General features: G+C 40.9%; 1 protein-coding gene across 1 annotated transcript in view; it reads left to right on the forward strand.

The window, feature by feature from the left end:
* The first annotated feature begins 16,251 nt into the window (after nucleotides 1-16,251).
* LOC126210204 (15-hydroxyprostaglandin dehydrogenase [NAD(+)]-like) overlaps nucleotides 16,252-19,745 on the forward strand; it is a 95,799-nt gene continuing 92,305 nt past the window's right edge. The window contains exon 1 of the mRNA XM_049939382.1: nucleotides 16,252-16,309. The gene's annotated coding sequence lies outside the window, so the exon portion shown is untranslated. The remainder of the gene's footprint in view (nucleotides 16,310-19,745) is intronic.

Consider the following 19,745-nt stretch of genomic DNA (forward strand, 5'->3'; position numbering starts at 1 on the left):
GAAATGCATACATGACCTCTAACAGCCTTTAGTTTGAATAACTTTCAGTAATTAAGTACGATTACGGAGTGTGAATGATCATAATATTTCACAGTGTGTACACCACTTCAAAAATTATGGCAAACAGAAGCAAACATATGGAGTATTTCTTGTGTCAAGTGTCACTTCCTATTTCAATTGCTCACGAAGAATGCAGTGTAATAACTGTTAATGGTCTAACCTAGCGTTGGTATGTCATGTCGTTAGCTTCCTTCCTATTAGCATAAATTTATACACCTTCCATAAAACCTCCAGCTCATGTGGCTTCTGTGAAGTTTCTTGTACTAATGTCGTTCGTCGAATTATAGCAGTTCATTTTCTTATCTTAAAATATAAGGCACTGAGCATAAGCAAAACATGCAATAGCGAGTAAATATACCAGTAGAGAACAGAATGTCAACAAGTGGATGCAGCACAATTCTTACAACGAGGCTCTGCCAAGCGAACAATCTATAATTAATACCACAGTGTAACCTAAACTCTATGTTCGTACACTGTACATCATCATTGCTATATTCTAAATTGGAGAGTAGTTATGACAACAAAACAGAAATGTGTAAATATGCAATCCATACAAAAAGCAGCAAACATATATCTTACGTAATAAACAAGTCATTAGCATCATATCAGCATAAGCAAATAAATGTTCGTATGTAATCTTAATAAGTAAACATGAAGGCGCAAGCAGATAAATCACAAAGTGTAACCTACATACATAACAGCACAACTAATAGGGTGACAATTATAATTTAAATAAATAAGCACAGCAGGCACATAATAAAAATTATGACATCAGTGAAAAAGCAGTGCAGCCAAGCAATGCATAATATATACAAATAACAACCTTGTTCATTAGTCAATCATTGTCAAAATCAGTTAATGTGCGCAAGCACGTCGCTTCACTAGTAAATTCATAGAACATGAAATTTAGCACAAAGTATGAATCACGTAATCGCGAGCAGCAAATTACGTCTAAAGTACGTACCTAAGTGGAAATATGTTACCTGAAAAATAAACTCAATTAATCGTTACCTTTTTGGTTTTTTACTTCCTTTTTTTTTTTTTTTTGAAATTACATTCTTTCTGAAATTTTCTCCTCTTAACGTCGGACACACATAGAATTTACCTGAAGGTCTTAAATATTTTATACAACCGTATCCTGAAAAATACTGAACGTTAATAACATAATTTATGAAGTCCTTATAGCTTTATACAGAATTTAGTCGGAGAAATTAGACTGTGTATTTGTTTACGTCTGTCAGTGCATTCCCACTGAGCGCTCGATCAGCTGTAGGCGCGTGACGTAGGAAGTGATTGTTTGCGGTCAACGACTGCCTCGTGCGCCGCGCAGACTTCACTGTTGCTTTGAGTATCTGCCGCCGCCGGAACACGGCGCGGTATCCTTGTACTCTCCGCATGTTTACATGTAGCTGTTAGTTTCTCTAAAGTATGTCATTCCACAAAAATTTTTACGTTCGATATATGATGTATTCCCTTAGAGCGCCGAGATTTAAGAGTTTCTACTTCAACAGTGTTATCATGAATAATTTTGCGAACTCTATATGGACCGTTATAAAGCAGAAAAAATTTGCGACACAAGCCTTTTCCTCTGTGAGACGGTGAGACTTAATTATTACCTTTTTACCAACTGACAAGATTTTTAAACGACCAGGACTTAATTAATACCTTTTGACCAACTGACAAGATTTTTAAACGACCAGGACGTTTCGCTGATTTCTCTCTTCTAGCAGCCGCAGATGCAATATTTCGTAGAGCCAGGTTGACAACTTCAGAATGCCGCAGTTTCCATGTGGGCGGAAAAGGAACGATTTCAGAAATGCGATTTGTTGGTACTTTATTTTTTAATATCAATAGAGGCGGTAAAGAAGTTGAGTCATTAGGAAGTTCATTCAGTATGTTTTGAAAAATATGAAGATACTGATCCCAAGTTCTGTGATTCTGATGACAATAAAGACGGCACAATTTATTGATTTCCTTCATCCATCTCTCTGAAGCGTTAGATTGAGGGTGAAAAAGTGAAATAAAAATTGGTTTAATCTTACGACGCCGTAGAGTACGAAGCCAAATTTTAGAGCGAAACTGTGATCCATTATCTGATATAACCTTATCAACATGACCAACTTCTTTAAGAAAATGTTTGATGAAAGCGTTAGATACTGAACGAGCTGTTGCTTTGCGTAAAGGTGTAAAACACACATATTTTGATGTCAATTCCACTGCTACAAAAATGTACGCAAAACCATTAGTAGATCGAACCACTGGACCGAACAAATCAACTGCAGCCATCTCCTTTAATTTCGCTGGAATGATAGGAAACAACGGTGCTCTGTGAGAAATTGTTGGCGGCTTAGCCTTTTGACATAATTTGCATTTGGCAAGAACAGATCGAATACGTTTTTCCATATTACTGAAGTAGCAATTTTCTCGTAATTTATGAAAGCATTTTCTGGGACCAAAGTGCGCATAACTAAAATGTGTGTACCAAATCAATTTATTGACCCACTCATCAGGAATACAAACTAACCAAACAGAGTTGTCGACCGATTTTCGTTTGAAAAGAATGTCATTGCGAACTAAATAATGCTGTCTAATCGCTACGCTTTCCTTTCTCCTCCACTTCTCCTTAATGTCCTTCCAGATTGGATCCTTATTTTGCTCCTTAGCGATGTCCTGGAGCGAAGACGAAATAAAGTTCTCAAACGCAACACCTTGAATGTACATCAAACAATAATGGTTTTCTTTGCAGTCCTCTTCAGCACTTTGTTTCAAACCCATAGGTGCACGTGATAAAGCATCAGCAACAATATTTGAAGATCCCTGTATGTAAACAATACTAAAATCAAATTCCTGTAGATACAGCGCCCATCGTGACAATCTGCCATGAGTTAATTTTGTCGACATAAGAAATTCCAAAGCTCGATGATCAGTGTAAACCTTAGTATGTCTACCAAACAAAAATGTGCGAAATTTTGTGAAAGCCCAAACAACAGCCAAAGCTTCAAGTTCCGTAATCGAATAATTCTTTTCGGATTTAGAGAGAACACGACTTCCAAATGCAATAGTCTTCTGTACTACAACGCCGTTTTCTTCTATCTCTTGAAATAAATGTGCACCTAGGCCTTTGTATGATGAGTCCGTCGCCAAACAAAAATCTTTAGATAAATCCGGATGTGAAAGAAGTGGAGCAGCAACTAAAGCGTCACGAAGTTGTTCAAATTCTGATTGAGCTTCCTCATCCCAACACCAATTAGAATTCTTTCCAGATAGTTCACATAAACGAGGTGTGGCCAAATTGTCCAATCTAACAAAGCGTCTAAGAAAATTACAGACACCAAGGAAACTACGAACATCACGTTTTGTGGTAGGAACAGCATAATTACGAATAGCGTCTAGTTTTTCTGGATCAGGAAGAATACCTTCTGTAGAAATAATGTGACCGAGAAATTTCACCTGAGAACGACCAAATTCAGATTTTTCCAAGTTCACTGTCATGCCAACTCGTGCAAAAATACGTAATAATGAATCCAAAATTTTGTTATGCTCACTCCAAGAACGTTTAGCAATAAGAATATCGTCAACATATGAAGTAATATTGTCACGAAGATAAACAGGTAAAATTTCATTTAAGCTACGAATGAATGCTGCTGAAGATACAGTAAGTCCAAACGGTAATTTCCAAAACTGGTAACAGTTACCAAAGGCTAAAAAGGCAGTATATTTTCTACAATCAGGGTGGAGTTCTATTTGCCAAAAACTTGCGCGCATATCAATCGTGGATAAAACTTTAATTCCATGGAAATGTTGAAGAAGTTCATCTAAATTTTGTGGACGGTCAGTTTCAGGAATAATAATATTATTTATCTGTCTGGAATCCAGAACCAAACGAATTGACCCATCCTTTTTAAGAACAACGTGTAATGGGCTGTTATAAGGGCTGACTGCTGGCTCAATAATGCCCTGATCTAACATGTATTGAAGTTCATTCTTAACCTTGTCTCTGTAAGCCGAAGGAATAGCGTACGTTTTCCCGCGAAATGGTGTGTGTTCTTTTACTTTAAATAAATATTGTAAGCCTTGTATAGTTCCTGTGTGATAATTAAACACTGTAGCATGTGAAGTCAAAATATGGTGCAGTTCTTCTCTTGCAACGTCATCTGGCACTTCAGCTTTTTTAACCTTTTCATTAATTAATTCTTCGCTACTAATTATATCCTCCATCGCGTCTCTGTATCTATTGTCATTGTCATGAATAAACACACTGTCGTCATAATGCTCAACGAAAACATCAGAAGTAAGAAACCTTAAACATTTTGTATCTGATTCAGATCTTGCTAAACACTCGAAAAATTTCAAACATTTCGGCATTCCGGCAACAGTCAAATTCACACTTCCTTCTTTAAAGTTCAAAATTGCCTTATGTGTGTTAAGAAACTCCATACCTAATATAATCTGTGTACTGAGTAATGGAACAATAATAAAATTAGCAGACAATTCGTATCCTTGACAAATGAAATTTAGGTTGGTCTGTTGTTTAACTTCCACACCTTTTCCAGAAATCGCTCCTCGAATTGTAGTTTTAGAAATAGGTAACACAGGACAGGCAATAGTTCTTTCACATATACGAAAAACTGATTCACTAATGACGTTCAATGGGCTCCCAGAATCTAAAACTGCAGTGAACTTATTCTTACCCACACATACTTCAATAACAGGATGTAAAAATGCGTCTACATTATTTTCCTTTTCGCCTAGCAAAATGTCTCTCATATCTTCCAGGCGTACGTAGTGTAAAGTTGTAGTGTCATTACTTTCTGAACCGTCTATATTGCTGCCAGAAGCAGAAGCTGCTAGTCATTGTCGATTGTTTGCGTCACGTCTTTGATTATTCCCGACATTTCGCGGATCAATTTCTACTATTTCCACTTGTCTCTCTGAATTTCTGTCACGTGGAGGATGCCAATTAGGTCCTTCCTGTCTGTTAGATGCAAATTCTTGGTTGTGTCTGTTATTAAAATTTCTGTTTTCCTCTCTGTCTGCATAACTACTCCTTGTATAATTTCGACTGTCACTTCTGAAATTATTGTTAGACCTACTACCCTGGTTATTTCTGTAGTAAGAGTTTCTATTATTGTATGAATAATTTCTGTCTTGATGATACCGATTACTGTTTCCGTATGATTGATCATTCCGGTAAGAATTACCGTTATTATAATTGTCTGTGTAATTTCTGTTAGAACGTCTGTTATTGTCATAGGGCTGGTATCTATTGTCCTGTCTCAAAATTACTCATATAACGCCCGTTCCGATCACTATCCCTTTTCTCTGAAAATCTATCGTAATTACTGTTACTGAAAAAGTTACAAGAAGTCCCGTCGTCGTTGTCATACTCAAGTTCTTGCAATAAAGTCTCGATGTCGTCTTTACATCTTCCAGCTAAAGCAATTTGTCTTATGGATTGTGGCAGCTTAGTTAAACAAATGCGAATTAATTCAGTCGGGCTATAAGGGTTGGAAAGGAACTGATTCTTTCGAATCATGTCTTCAAAATATTCCGCTGGCGTGCGGAACTCAGACTGTTTGAAATTACGCTGCATAATAAGACTGTGTTTGACTCTGTCTTGCGTGCTTTCGGACCAATATGCCGATAGAAATGCATGATAAAAATCATTCAGATTATTACAATCTCTAATGAGTGCGCGCATCCGCGTCGCCGATTCGTTTTCTAAATATCCACACATAAGTTCCAGTTTGTGACTTAGTGGCCAATTTGGTGGGAGTGCGTACATAAATTGATCTAACCATGCACATGGATGTATGTCATTCTTAGAATTGCGGAAGATTTTAAATTTCCGAACAGTCAAAAAGTGTTTATAGTCAAAGTTTTCGCCTCGTGGCGACAAAGACCTACCGCATCTGTCCCAGTTTGAATGTCGATTATTGTCAAGTTCGCGCGCCTGGCGCTCTCTTGTTGCGTCCCGTAAATGAAACAAATTATCTTCTTCAAAGCCCTCTACTATCTGTGATTCTAAATTTCTTCTGCTGTCTTTTCCTACGATTTCGCCTTCAATTTGTTTGACTTGCTTTTTTAATGCCTCAAATTCCCTTTTAACGCGTTCATTAAATTTTCCCTGATTGTCAACATGTTTATTTATGTTCTGGTACTCTTCGGTCTCTGCAAATGGTAATGGAGCTGTATCATCCGAATCTCTGTCCCCATGAAAACTAAGATTTGTCAATTTATCTGAAATCTCCTCAACTCTTTCCGATAAGTCACCTATTTTTTCTTTCTGTTTACTTAGTCTTCCGTAAGTGTCGCGACTCGGGTTTCAGTATTGACACATTTGGTAGTTAACTGTCCATATTGTTGTGTTAGGTTATTTAATCTGTCATTTGGTACGGATTCCTCGATTCTCTCAAATATTTCTTCCTTATCGTGTGCACGTTGTGAATTTAACTCTGAAAATTTTTGTACTATCACGCGATCTCTTTCCTCCTGTTCTCTATCCTGTTCCCTTTGTCTAATCTCTACTGCAATTAATCTATTATTGTGAGCATTCAAAATCGGTTGTACTTCTTCTCTGATTTCTTTCTTTAATTCATCTTTCATATTTTTGAAACATGTCCCTATTCGTGAATCTAACCGTGTTTCCATTGTTCCCATCTCAGTTTTTAATTCAGATCCAAACCGTGTTTCCATTGTTCCCATCCGTGTTTCCATTTGTGTCTAACCATGTTGCCAAAGTTCCCATCTCTGTTTTAAATTCAGATCGTAACTGTGATCCCATTGTTCCCAGCTCAGTTTTAATTGTTCCTATTTGTGATCCCAAATTTAATATTGCACCCATCAACTGCTCCATAATAGCCGGTTCGAAATTCTTTTCGCCACTAACATTTCCCGCGAAACCAACTTCTTTCGTCATAGCTATAAAGCTATCTGTGTTCGATACTATTTCAGAATCTTCTGTCGTTAATCTCGGATTCTGTGAATTTTCTGATTGAGAAAAATTTTGAAATGGTTCCGGACTATTTTCCCGACTTATTACATTGTTTTCCACTTCATTATCCATCATACTGTTTTCCTCTGTTGGCGAGTTCGCCATGTTAACAATTTCGTCATTCTCACTATCCATCATTTTCGCCTTTTTCATTGATCGCGTAATCATTTACAAAACATACAAAACTCGTCACTGTACGGAAATTATACATAATGACTCTTTATCTCCAACAATACCATTCACTCGAAATGTTTCCCTCAAACACGATTAACGAACAATTGAAATAATTGCACTAAATCGTCAAACGCGTATACAAGACAACAATCAAATTCAGAGAAAAAAAATACCATTAGAAGAATGACAATTACCAAATCTACACATGCAAAATAGACTACAATTACTAAATTACAAATTACTACAACAATACTACTGTCTACTATTTTTACAATCAGAAGAATTCCAAGGGACGATCCGAAGCAGCGGTCGCCACGTGCATGGGGGCTTATTTAAAATAGAATGCAAATAATTTTAACTTTTTGCTTCAGTAGCTGTTTGTCCGATTACGAAGTCTCGTAACGGTTGGCCCTGACTAGTATTATTACGCTATCTGACTGCATAGAACAATAACAAAGAATGAAATGGAAATTTTCATTAACACAATTAATTAATTAAGTCCCCAGCAACTATAAAACCTACGAAACCAAAGCACAAGTGTATCTGTTCTGCGTGTGGAAGTATAACTCAACGTACACATCTGGCACGGTTCTTCTTCAACAACACAAGAAATTTTAAATATCATTTATACTGAATTAATTAAAGAAAATAAAAATACCATAATTACTCAAGAGAACCAGAATTACACTCTAATCCAAGAACACAAGCCAGATGCTTTGTTGACTGAACCTGTAATGACGCATTATTTAAAACATGGAAATAATGAAAAATAAATCAAGTTTCGTTACCTTCATATATTGACCAAAATCACTCTAATCATTACAATATATCTCCACACCGACTCGCTATTACCACATCTCAACAAGAACCTTTCAGTATCACATCTCAGCAAGCACTCCCTACTAGCACATCTGAACACGAACTGACTACTACGAGTCCTCGGCAAGCACTCCCACTACGACATCTCAATAATCACCGCCAGTGGAGGCGGCGGAACAATGCTCTCTAGCGATCTCTGGCGCTGTGGCTCAGTGTAGCCACCTTTCAACGTGGAAACGTGTAGTACAACGTTATTATCAAACGCTCCCAAACAGGACCAACGAGCTGTTATTCTCTTCTTGGCTGCCGAAGGACAAACAGCGGTAGACATCAATCGGGGAGTAAATGTGCTGTGTGGAGCAGCACGTCCCTCGAAAACCACCATTGTGAGATGACGCGCCAGAGGGTGGCGCTGCTGCATAGTAACGCAAGTCCCCATATCACAAACGTCGTAACGCAAAAAAATGGTTCAAATGGCTCTGAGCACTATGGGACTTAACATCGCAGGTCATCAGTCCCCTAGAACTTAGAACTACTTAAACCTAACTAACCTAAGGACATCACACACATCCATGCCCGAGGCAGGATTCGAACCTGCGACCGTAGCGGTCGCGCGGTTCCAGACTGAAGCGCCTAGAACCGCTCGGCCACCCCGGCCGGCCGTCGTAACGCATAAATTAGGCCAACTCAAGTTGGGGACACTCGAGTACCTACCTGAGCCGTGTATCGACTCGTGCTACACCTTGTATTTAGATTGCATTGGTTTTCCTTTACTTCCCGTGGCATGTTTGATATGTTGTCTGTCATTAAGTGGCTGCTTGGTTGTCTTTTCCCTCTGCTATCGATATCTGCATTTACTTCCGGGAAACTGCTATGGAGGAAGTGAGATCTTTGACCGGTTGTAACCTCGTGTGGTGGCGCGGAAGTAGGGGCGTTGCGCGCAGAGAGTGTGGTGGACACGGGAGGGCAGTGTGGCTCTCCAGCGCGAAGCAGGCGTGGTCGGTTGTACCGAGTCGCCACGTGATGTGTGTCGGTTGTGTGTAACGAGCGGGTCGAGTTGACGGAAGAGCTCCCCGCGTGTTGGTTGTACACAGAAACGCCCCACGAGTAGTTGCTGTTCATTTCGCCTTGGTGGGACGTTAACGAGCTTCTTTAAATCCTCCGTTTCAACACTGGAGTTTAAAAGGAGACACCTAACATGAAGGAGCGGTCACTACCCGTCAACGTTGCAGAGAAGACGTGAACTCCGGTGACAGAGCGTGTTGTCGCGTGACCGTGGCGTGTCGGGTACGCTGGCGACGCGTGCGCGGTCGGGTGTGTGGATCCTTGCCATCGGAGGTCGTGTACTGCCTGTTAGAGCATAATTGCAAGTTAAGTTCGTGGAAGGTTTAATCGTTAAGCAATAATTATGTGTAAGCAGCGTCTCTTCTGCCTTGTGGCCTCCGGCGACCGGGTTTCCTGTGCCTGGCACCGGTGTTATTGAAGACAGTGATCTTTCCTCCTCCTCTCGTTACTGTCCGATGGGAGGTGTAGTTTTGGCAGTTTAATTGTTTCGCTATTCTGTCGTGGGTTATGAGTAAATTCATGCTTCTTGTTGGTTGATCATGTGTTCACTCATTCAGGACTGTGTGGTGTAATGTTTCCTTGCACGAGGTTACCTCTAATTCTGTCAGCAAGTTAAGCCATCTTATAACAAGTTTTCGCTGGCTAAAAGTCGGTGCAGTGACCAGCCTGAGTGTGGCAATTGTGTTTACGGGCGTATTTAAATTGGTCAGTATTCTACCTAGCCTGAGCATCCCTGAGTGGGTGATTTGTGGCCGCCTTACACGGGTCCGTCATATCTGTTATGTTCTAATGATATTCCAGGACACTTTTGTTTAAATTTTTTTTAAATTCCTCCAAGTTTGTCGACATAAAAGTTTTCTGGGTTTGGAACCGTGTCATAATGTAAAAACTACTGCTGCTATAGAAAAACAAACGTTTCGGCCACGATTGCAGCGGCCTTCTTCTGGGTCATAGAAAACTTTTATGTCGAATGACTCTGGCCGCGGAAGCCTACGCAATTATACCCTCCAACTTTGTAAATTGCTTTTATTGCCATTAATCGTGTGTTTGCTGAGACCTTTTTAATTTTTTTAATGGCGGTGTTGTTAGCTTCACTACCTCACCGTACTTTGTTAATAAAGTTCTGTATTTACTTTAGGAGCCTGTTTACTAATGCTCTTTAATTTTTTTTTAAATTGTGGTATTGCTATAAATTACTTGATTGCCATTAGCGGCGTGTTTTAAAAGGTTGTTTATTGCCGTACTGCTAGCTTCTGTGTTTTTTCTAAATTTATTTGTTGTATTGCTATAAATTACTGGATTGCCGTTAGCGGCGTGTTTAAAAGGCTGTTTATTGCCCTACTGCTAGTCTCTGTAAGATACGAATAAAACATTTGTGAAAATCTCAACTCGACAGTAAACTAGTAGAAATTTGGCCCCGTTTCCCAGCTTGTAGTGTGGCTTGTAGTAACCGCAACCACTGTGTGTGTCACTACCTTACAGTCCTAATCCCTCCCCATGCGATTATCATGCCTTCAGTTCTTTTTTTTATTTTTCAAAAAGCCTTTGAATAGTGTACGATTCCTATTGGACGAGGATGTGCAGCAGGCAGTTACGGACTCCTTCACACAGCAGGACACCGTACTTCTAGCAGACGTGTATCTTCAGCCCGGTGCGTCGTTGTGATGATTGGCCTTCGGTGCTCACGGTTATTTTGTATCATTGACATACCCATTCTGAATACGACCTTCGAACGGAAACTTTGTAAGACGTCTATGTTTCTATTGTCTAATGTCAAACCACAATTTATGAAAGATGTTTATATTTTATTAATAGGATTAAGTAGGAATAATTAATATTTGACATGTTGGAAATAATTGTGGTAGCAGGGAATGTCTGCACCAAAGTATTGTTGGCAAGAGAGACCGCAATTTGATATAATTTTAAAAAGGGCGGGAAGACCGCGTATGGATACTTTTTAAGAAAAGAGCGGGAAAGACCGCGCAGTGATACATTTTGTAATGGTAGCAGGGATTGTCTGCACCAGAAAGCATTGTTGGCAGGAGAGACCGCACTTTAGCGTTCGTAGGAAGTCAGTAGTAAGCGAGATGTGAAGCGAGTCGGTAGCAGGTCTGAAGCGAGAGGTTGAGAGGAGCGGTGTGCCTGCCAGCCACTAACTATGATTTACAAGAGATTATAAACGGATGTACAGAGACATCAGCTAACTATTATAATAAGAGGAACTAATATTATTGAATTAATTTTTTGGGAAACTCAAGACTAATGAAGGTATGTTTGCGCATTGCTAGTTGTAAGATTATTGTAAAAAGTAAGTCCCATTTGAACCTTTGTAAAATCATTTCATTCAGAATATAATTAATTTTTGCCAGCAATATTGCATTTCTAATTATAACCCATCCCAAAAACCATCAACGTAAAACTTTGCAAAATGTTATTGTTGTCAAGAAAAAGTTTAACTATGAATTACGTAACTTCAGTCAAATTAATTAAAGAATAACGTCAGCTTTGGTAATAAATACAGACACATATTATGAAAGCCCACCAGCAGCTAATAGAGTATAGTAAAACAGAGTAAGTATATTCATGTCGCAGTTCGATGTAGCAGTCAGATGGCGATCCAGTAACAGTAAAAAAGGTAAGGAACAGTTTTGGGTTATTGCAGGTAACGACTGAGGGCCACGACGACGACAAATTCTATGTTTCGTCGAAATAATCAGAAAATCACTTTTAATAAGCAGCAATTAAATTTTTATGCGAAGATTGAGAAAGAGAATAAATTTCAAAGGGAAGATTTCATTTGTTATTATTAAGCAAGAGATAGAAATCCCAAGGATAGGTTTTATAGGTTATTGTAGAAGGGAATGTTGCGTAACAAAAAAAAAAAAAAAAAAAAAAAAAAAAAAAAAAAAAAAAAAAAAGAGAGAGAGAGAGAGAGAGAGAGGTATAGAGGAGACGGGAAGGTTTCAACTTTTCGATGTCCCCGTATAATTTTACCGTTACCGTCACTTGTGTGAAAACTACACACTAATAATAAAATTTATCAAAGTACGACGTGAATAACAATTTGGCGCCGGCCGGTGTGGCCGAGCGGTTCTACGTGCTTCAGTCTGGAACCGCGCGACCGCTACGGTCGCAGGTTCGAATCCTGCCTCGGGCACGGATGTGTGTGATGTCCTTAGGTTAGTTAGGTTTAAGTAGTTCTAGGGGACTAATGACCTTAGATATTAATCCCATAGTGCTCAGAGCCATTTGAACCATTTTTGAACAATTTGGCAATCTTCTGCCTTCATGGTATGTGACTTGCATGAAGAAAATACGCTGAAGCACCAAAGAAACTGGTATAAGCATGCGTACTGAAATAAAGAAATATATAAACGGGCAGAATATGGCGCTACGGGCGGCAGCACCTATTAAGAGACAACGGTCTGGTACAATGGTAGTTTACAATGGTAGGTTACCAACATTTAACTTAGTTTGAACATGGTGTTATAGTCAGCGCACGAGCGATGGGACACGCTATCTCAGAGATAGCGATGAGGGGGAAATTTTCGTGCCCGACTATTTCACGAGTGTAGCCTGAATATGACGAATCCGGTAAAACATCAAATCTCCGACATCGCTGCGGCCGGAAAAAGATCCTGCGAGAACGGCTCCGACGACGACTGAAAAGAATCTTTCAGCATATACTAAGATGGTATCTGTTCTTTAGGACATGTCCATACCATCAGTGGCCATGTAGCTAGTTAGAATGAAATTACAATGAAATGAACACCCTTCGCTGCTTACAGGCGTTGACATACGTCAACGGGGACAGGTGAAAATTTGTGCCCCGACCGGGACTCGAACCCGGGATCTCCTATTTACATGGCAGATGCTCTATCCATCTGAGCCACCGAGGACACAGAGTGTAACGCGACTGCAGGGATTTATGTCTGGCACGCCTCCCGCGAAACCCACATTCTCAACGTATTGTCCCGCACTACATTTGTAGTGCCCCCGCCCATTATACTCATTACTCGCGGCGCGTTGCCGATTCCCTTCCGCCAATTTCTGCGTATTTCAATGCTGGGCCATCAGAGTGCGAACCATTCACTCAAACATCATCGATATTGGCTTTCGGAGCCCAAGGCCCGCTCGTGTACCCTTCACGATTGGAAAAAACAAAGCTTCGCCTCGCTTCAGCCCGTCGACACCGACATTGGACTGTTGATGACTGGAAAGATGTTACCTGGTCAGACGGGTCTCATTTCAAGTTGTACTGAATGTATGGAGACAACCTCCATGGGGACCCTGCATGTCAACAGGTGACTTTTCAAGCTGGTGAAGGCGCTGTAGTGGTGTGGGGCGTGTGCATTTGCAGTGATATGGGACCCCTGGTACGTCTAGATACGACTGACAGGTGACACGTACGTGAGTATCCTGTCTGATCTCCTGCATCCATTCGTGTCCATTGTGCATTTCGACGGACTTGGGCAATTCCAGCAGGACAATGCGACATCTCACACATTCAGAATTGCTACAGAGTGGATCCAGGAACACTCTTCTGAGTTTAAACAGTTACACTGGCTGCCAGACTCCCCAGACACGAACATTATCGAGCATATCTTGGATGCCTTGGAACGTGCTGTTCGGATCTTCAACCCCTCGTACTCTTACGGATCTATCTATAGCCCTGCAGGATTCGTGGTGTTAGTTCCCTCCTGTACTACTCCAGACATTGCTCGAGTCCATGCCACGTCGTGTTGCGGCCGTTCTGCGTGCCTACATTGTATTGGGCAGGTGTACCAACTTCTTTGGCTCTTCAGTTTATACCAGCAAACAATTACAAAAAAATGTTGTTTTAAGGAATGGAGCCGCCTCGTTACGTTTCACGAGTTTGTAATTAGCTAGCGTGAAATAAACAGACGGGTAAAATATCATGTGATTTCTAAATAGTCGCAAATACAGGGTGAAAAGTATTTAAACCGACAAACTCTGGGAGGTTGTAGGGGACATCAAAACAAACATTTTTCCCTAATGTCACTTTTTCCTACGAGGATTATTTAAACCGGTGGAGGCCGTATTACGCTCTTCAGTTGTAGGCAACTGCTCTCCACCAGTGTAATAGTGCATTGTCTCTGTTTACTAATGGAGCGATACACCTGGAGTGAGTACACTGATATGATTGGTGCGTACTACGTAGCGCACCACAACGGACGAGCTGCACAGCGGGTTTATGAACAACAATATCCTAATCGCCGTATCCCGCATCATACGACCTTCGCTGCTGTGTACCAACGTCTGCGTGAGATGGGGCATTTAGCAGATTACCTGGACAGGGACGCCGTCGCACGGTAAGAACGCTGCAATTTGAGGAAGCTGTCTTGCAGCATGTGGAGCGGGATCCTTCAATCAGCACTCGTGCAATTGCACGTAACATGGGGACGAATGAGACGAGTGTAAGAACAGTCCTTCGAGAGCAGTTGTTTCGTCCATTTCATTTACAGCGTGTCCACAACCTGGAACCAGTAGATTATCCAACCCAGAGCACAGTTTTCGCAGTGGTACCTGGAACAGTGTGAAATGCATCCTACGTGTTGTTTACCAATGAATCAACGTTCGGGAATGTTGGAGTATTCTGTAGTGTCGGCAGACTTGCCAACACTACGCACACTAATTGAAAGAGGCGGCCAAGATGCACGCGCTAACTCACGAAGGATGGAGTGAGGTCTGAAACAGGAGACTTAATGAATGTGATAAAGAAAATACGTATCTTTGGAATATACTTAACTTTTAATACATCCTTGTATACATCGTTCTTGATGAGACATCTGGAGATTGTGGCGATACAAGTGACTCTTTATATACAAGCTATTTAAGGCTAATGGCGCCTTGCTAAGTCGTAGCCATTAACTCAGCTGAAGGCTATTCTAACTGTCTTTCGGCAAATGAGAGAAATGGCTTCGTCCGTATAGTCGCTAGCAATGTCGTCGTACAACTGGGGCGAGTTCTCGTACGTCTCTCGAGACCTGCCGTGTGGTGGCGCTCGGTCTGCGATCACACAGTGGCGACACGCGGGTCCGACATGTACTAATGGACGGCCGATTTAAGCTACCACCTAGCAAGTGTGGTGTCTGGCAGTGACACCACATATTCAACATGCACAAATCGCATGTTTGGAGTGAGGATAACCCACATGCCACAGTTACTAGCGCTCATCAAGTGCGGTTCTTCGTTAATGTGTTGGTCGGTGTTGTTGGGGACTGTTTAATTTGGCCGTATCTGCTACCTAGACCATTAAATGGCAGGCACTATTACAATTTTCTCGCCAGAGCATTGCCAGAACTGCTGGAAGACGTCCCGCTCCCTACAAGACAACGCATGTGGTTCCATGACGGGGCGCCGCCACATTTCAGTCGTCGTGTGCGTCGATTCCTGGACCGACGGATCCGAGAAACGCGGATTAGCAGAGGTGGTCCTGTGCCATGGCCTGCTCGATCCCCAGATATGTCCCCTCTGGATTTTTTTGTGTGGGGAGAGATGCGCAACCTTGTTTACGCAACTCCTGTTGCATCACAAGAGGATCTGGTTGTCCGGATAGTAGCAGCAGCAGGAACAATTCGGGATACTCCTGGGGTTTTTGCCCGTGTCAACTAGAACATGATCCGACGGTGTAACCTCTGTTTACGTGTCAATGGAGGCATTTTTGAAAATATACTGTAACTGCAATTGGGTTGTGTTAATGTGTTGTCTCTTGGTCATAAAAAAAATGGAAAAGTGTTTGTTGGTTTAATTAATTTGCCGCCAGAGGAATCTTCCTCTACCGGTTTAAATACTCCTCATATGAAAAAATGACATTAGGGAAAAATATTTGTTTTGGTGTCCCCTACAACCTCCCAGAGTTTGTCGGTTTAAATATTTTTCACCCAGTATAGCTCTGAGCCAAAAATTCCTTTGCAAAGGAGAAACTAGATTGTAGCACCTGGACCGCACCTGGACCGCTATCCCAGTGAAACAGCGTGTTTTCAAGTACCTCAGGTGTTGGCGCTTCAATTAGGTAGCGGGGTGGGCGGCCCGTATGAGGAGCACTTGACTGATAACACGGTGAGTCAAGTCGCGGTCGTGGACTTTGTAAGAAGCGGGGCTCATATAAAGGCACACGAAGGCGTCTTGTCGGCAGTTGCGAAGCGGACGCTGACGGAAGAACCACTCTTACAGGTACAGCATTAGGCTATTTTGGTTGTTCCTTTTTTTCAATGGAACATTGGCACATTGGACAAGCGTCAGTTACCTAGAGGAGACATCAAGATAATACCGTGTAACTTTTGAGAACGCTTTAGATATAGCGACTTCATATTGCAGTGATAAACATAGTTCTACCTTGTTAACTGAATCTTCCGTCGGTTCTTGGTAGAACAACATTATAATAAATGAAAACAGCTAGTTTTCTTTCATTCTACAGTATTACTTTTATTGTGTTAACTGGTTTTCGGCTTACGAGGCTATCTTATCTGACTATTGTCGCCAAAGAAGCGACAATGTTCGTGGACGACATTGGAGAAGAAATTACACATCTAGACTGATGCAGAAACGTACAGTAAATAAGATCCGTCAAAGATTTCAAGAAAGCTGATCACTTGCTTCGTAAATTGGAATAGTCTGACAACAATCTTACAGCTCGCAACAGCAAATTTACCAAAATAATGTAAATGGGCTTAATTTCTGATAAAAAAATAAATTCTTCAAGAATACCGGTTTGACAATAGCCTTTATTATTAACAATCTTTTGCAGAATAGGCTGAAACATACAACTAGAAACTGCAATAATATCTATCTAAATTTCGGCGTTATTAAAACATTATGTAAACACAGAGACAAATAGTACATTGGTCTGATAGGTCGGAACTTCGCTACTCCTTATGAGGAACACAATTCAGGTACATCTCGTGAGAAGCCAGTATTTGGCCAATACCTGAAGCATCACAATCACGCGGAAGGATCTATAACGAATAATTTAAAAGTTCTTCAGAATGCTCCTAAAGGATTGTTACTCAGCACATTAAAAGAGATAGAAATTTATGCTCATTATGAAAATAAACACTCGTCCATACTCAGCGAGCAAGTAGACTTCAGAGAAAATTATTTCTATGATCTTTTTGATGACTTACTACATAATTTTCCTGCTCTTCTTTTCCTCTTTCATACTTTATTTTGTTTTTAATGAGAAGTTTTTTGATTGTATAAAACTTCGTTCACTTCATTTTAAACTCTTGTCTGCTTATGTTTTTACTTTTTATTCATGACTGTCTTAATACACCCAGTTTGTTTTATGGCAATTACTGTGCAGCGCCTCCCTTCATGTAATATCATGATTTTGCTCAAGGCTAACCAAAGAATGGTACTTTATTTGTATTCGTCTTCATTACTCCAAATAATAATTGTAAATTAACGCTTACTGCTATTTTACGGATTTTTTGTGACTGTAAACAACTACGTTCAAAGTTTCTTTTAACTTTCGACTTCTTAAGCGTTTGAAACTTCCTGGCAGATTAAAACTGTGTGCCCGACCGAGACTCGAACTCGGGACCTTTGCCTTTCGCGGGCAAGTGCTGTACCATCTGAGCTACCGAAGCACGGCTCACGCCCGGTCCTCACAACTTTACTTCTGCCAGTATCTCGTCTCCTACCTTCCAAACTTTACAGAAGCTCTCCTGCGAACCTTGCAGAACTAGCACTCCTGAAAGAAAGGATATTGCGGAGACATGGCTTAGCCACAACCTGGGGGATGTTTCCAGAATGAGATTTTCACTCTGCAGCGGAGTGTGCGCTGATATGAAACTTCCTGGCAGATTAAAACTGTGCGCACCGACCTTTGCAAAGGTCCCGAGTTCGAGTCTCGGTCGGTGCACACAGTTTTAATTTGCCAGGAAGTTTCATATCAGCGCACACTCCGCTGCAGAGTGAAAATCTCATTCTTAAGCGTTTGTTTTACATTTACAACTACTTAGATGGTTCCATGATGTATTATATCATAGTGATGTAACCTATATTTCCGTACATCTTAAATTATGTAGCCCTATTTCATGGAATATTTTTGACTATAAACAAGTATGTTCATTTCTTTTAAACTTCAGTTTCTTCTGCTCGTTGTCAATGGCATTTTGTACCGTAGTTCTATTGATGGAATTTATTTTTCCACGCTTTAGGTATTAGGAATGAGTAGGCACTCTCGGATGCAAAATGGTTTTTTTATTTATTCAATTTGCGACTCGCTTCACTCTCACAGGATCATCATCAGGCATCTGGGAGAAAAACAAGTTTCCTCAGCAAAACTTTATGAGCCAGGAATCAGCTATAAAGCTACATTGTCAGTTACATAAACTCCAGCGGGACTACCTATACATTTGCCACTTGTGTTCGTGTGTTTTTACTCGGTGAGTTTGTCTTCGGTTACTATCGTTTCACAACTCATGACGTGGTTTCCCAGTTGCTTTATTTAATTGATAACGTAGCTTCATAGTTGATTCCTGGCTCATGAATTTGTTCTAGGCGCTTCAGTCCGGAACCGCGCTGCTGCTACGGTCACAGGTTCGAAACCTGCCGGCACTGATGTGTATGATGTCCTTAGGCTAGGTTTAAGTAGTTCTAAGTCTAGGGGACTGATGACCTCAGATGTTTAGTCCCATAGTGCGTGTACTGAGGAAACTTGTTTTTCCCCCAGACTTCAGGCAGGCTAGTCGGTTTCAGAAATGTTATTGTCTACAAACCACTGTCCCACAGATGCCGCTTTACGGCAGGGTGCTCTGTCACAGAGTCATCGTCTCCAAGCTGTTCACCGTTTGCTAGAACATATTTCTGTAAAATGTGTTCGTATTCTTGCGTATTTTGCGTTTTCCCAAGTGCAGTAAAGGAACTATAGCCCTAACGACGCCAAACGAACCCAGACCGTAACACCACCTTCCCTGTACTTCATTCTAGGTACCTGGCATGATGACTATAGTTCAATTCTATTATCTTGGCGGCTCGCGCATGCCCGCCCAGACGCGGGAGATTGCTGCGTTGCCAGTTGCAAACGACGCACGCGCCAAGAGAAGCAGCGCCATAGTATAGTACAGTTTGCAAACTTACGTTTAGGGGGGAGCGCGCGGTTTATGAAGTAAAGCCACCACGGCCGCATTAACTCTTCCGCTGCTACAGAGACGTGCTCCCCGCATTCCGGGCTGTGCGCGATTTTGTCATCACTGCACTGCTCGCCTGTGCAGACACATGGGGTTCCGACTGCTCATTCGATTTCACAAAAACTATTTGGCCCAAAAATTTGATTTTTACACATCTTCTTGACTGATACCTTCCCCCCATAAATGAATTAATTTTGTTTCTATGCTCAACGCAGTTATTGTGCAGCATTAAATGTAGTAAACCATTGCACGAAATTTTGAAGAGTTTGCAGAGGTAGAAGTCCATAGCGTATACTTTCCGCATGGTCGATTTTAGTTGCCACAATGTTGAGAATTACATGTGGACAAGATACCTAAATTTCATATACAATTTACTGTGTAACAATATCTCATTCAAGTACCGATAAGTGTTGTATGTAATATTGAGAAATATTCCGTCTTTCGCGACTATAATAAAAGTTTGATTTATACCAGAA

Source organism: Schistocerca nitens, chromosome 10 (assembly GCF_023898315.1).
Source record: "Schistocerca nitens isolate TAMUIC-IGC-003100 chromosome 10, iqSchNite1.1, whole genome shotgun sequence".
Lineage (NCBI taxonomy): Eukaryota > Metazoa > Arthropoda > Insecta > Orthoptera > Acrididae > Schistocerca > Schistocerca nitens.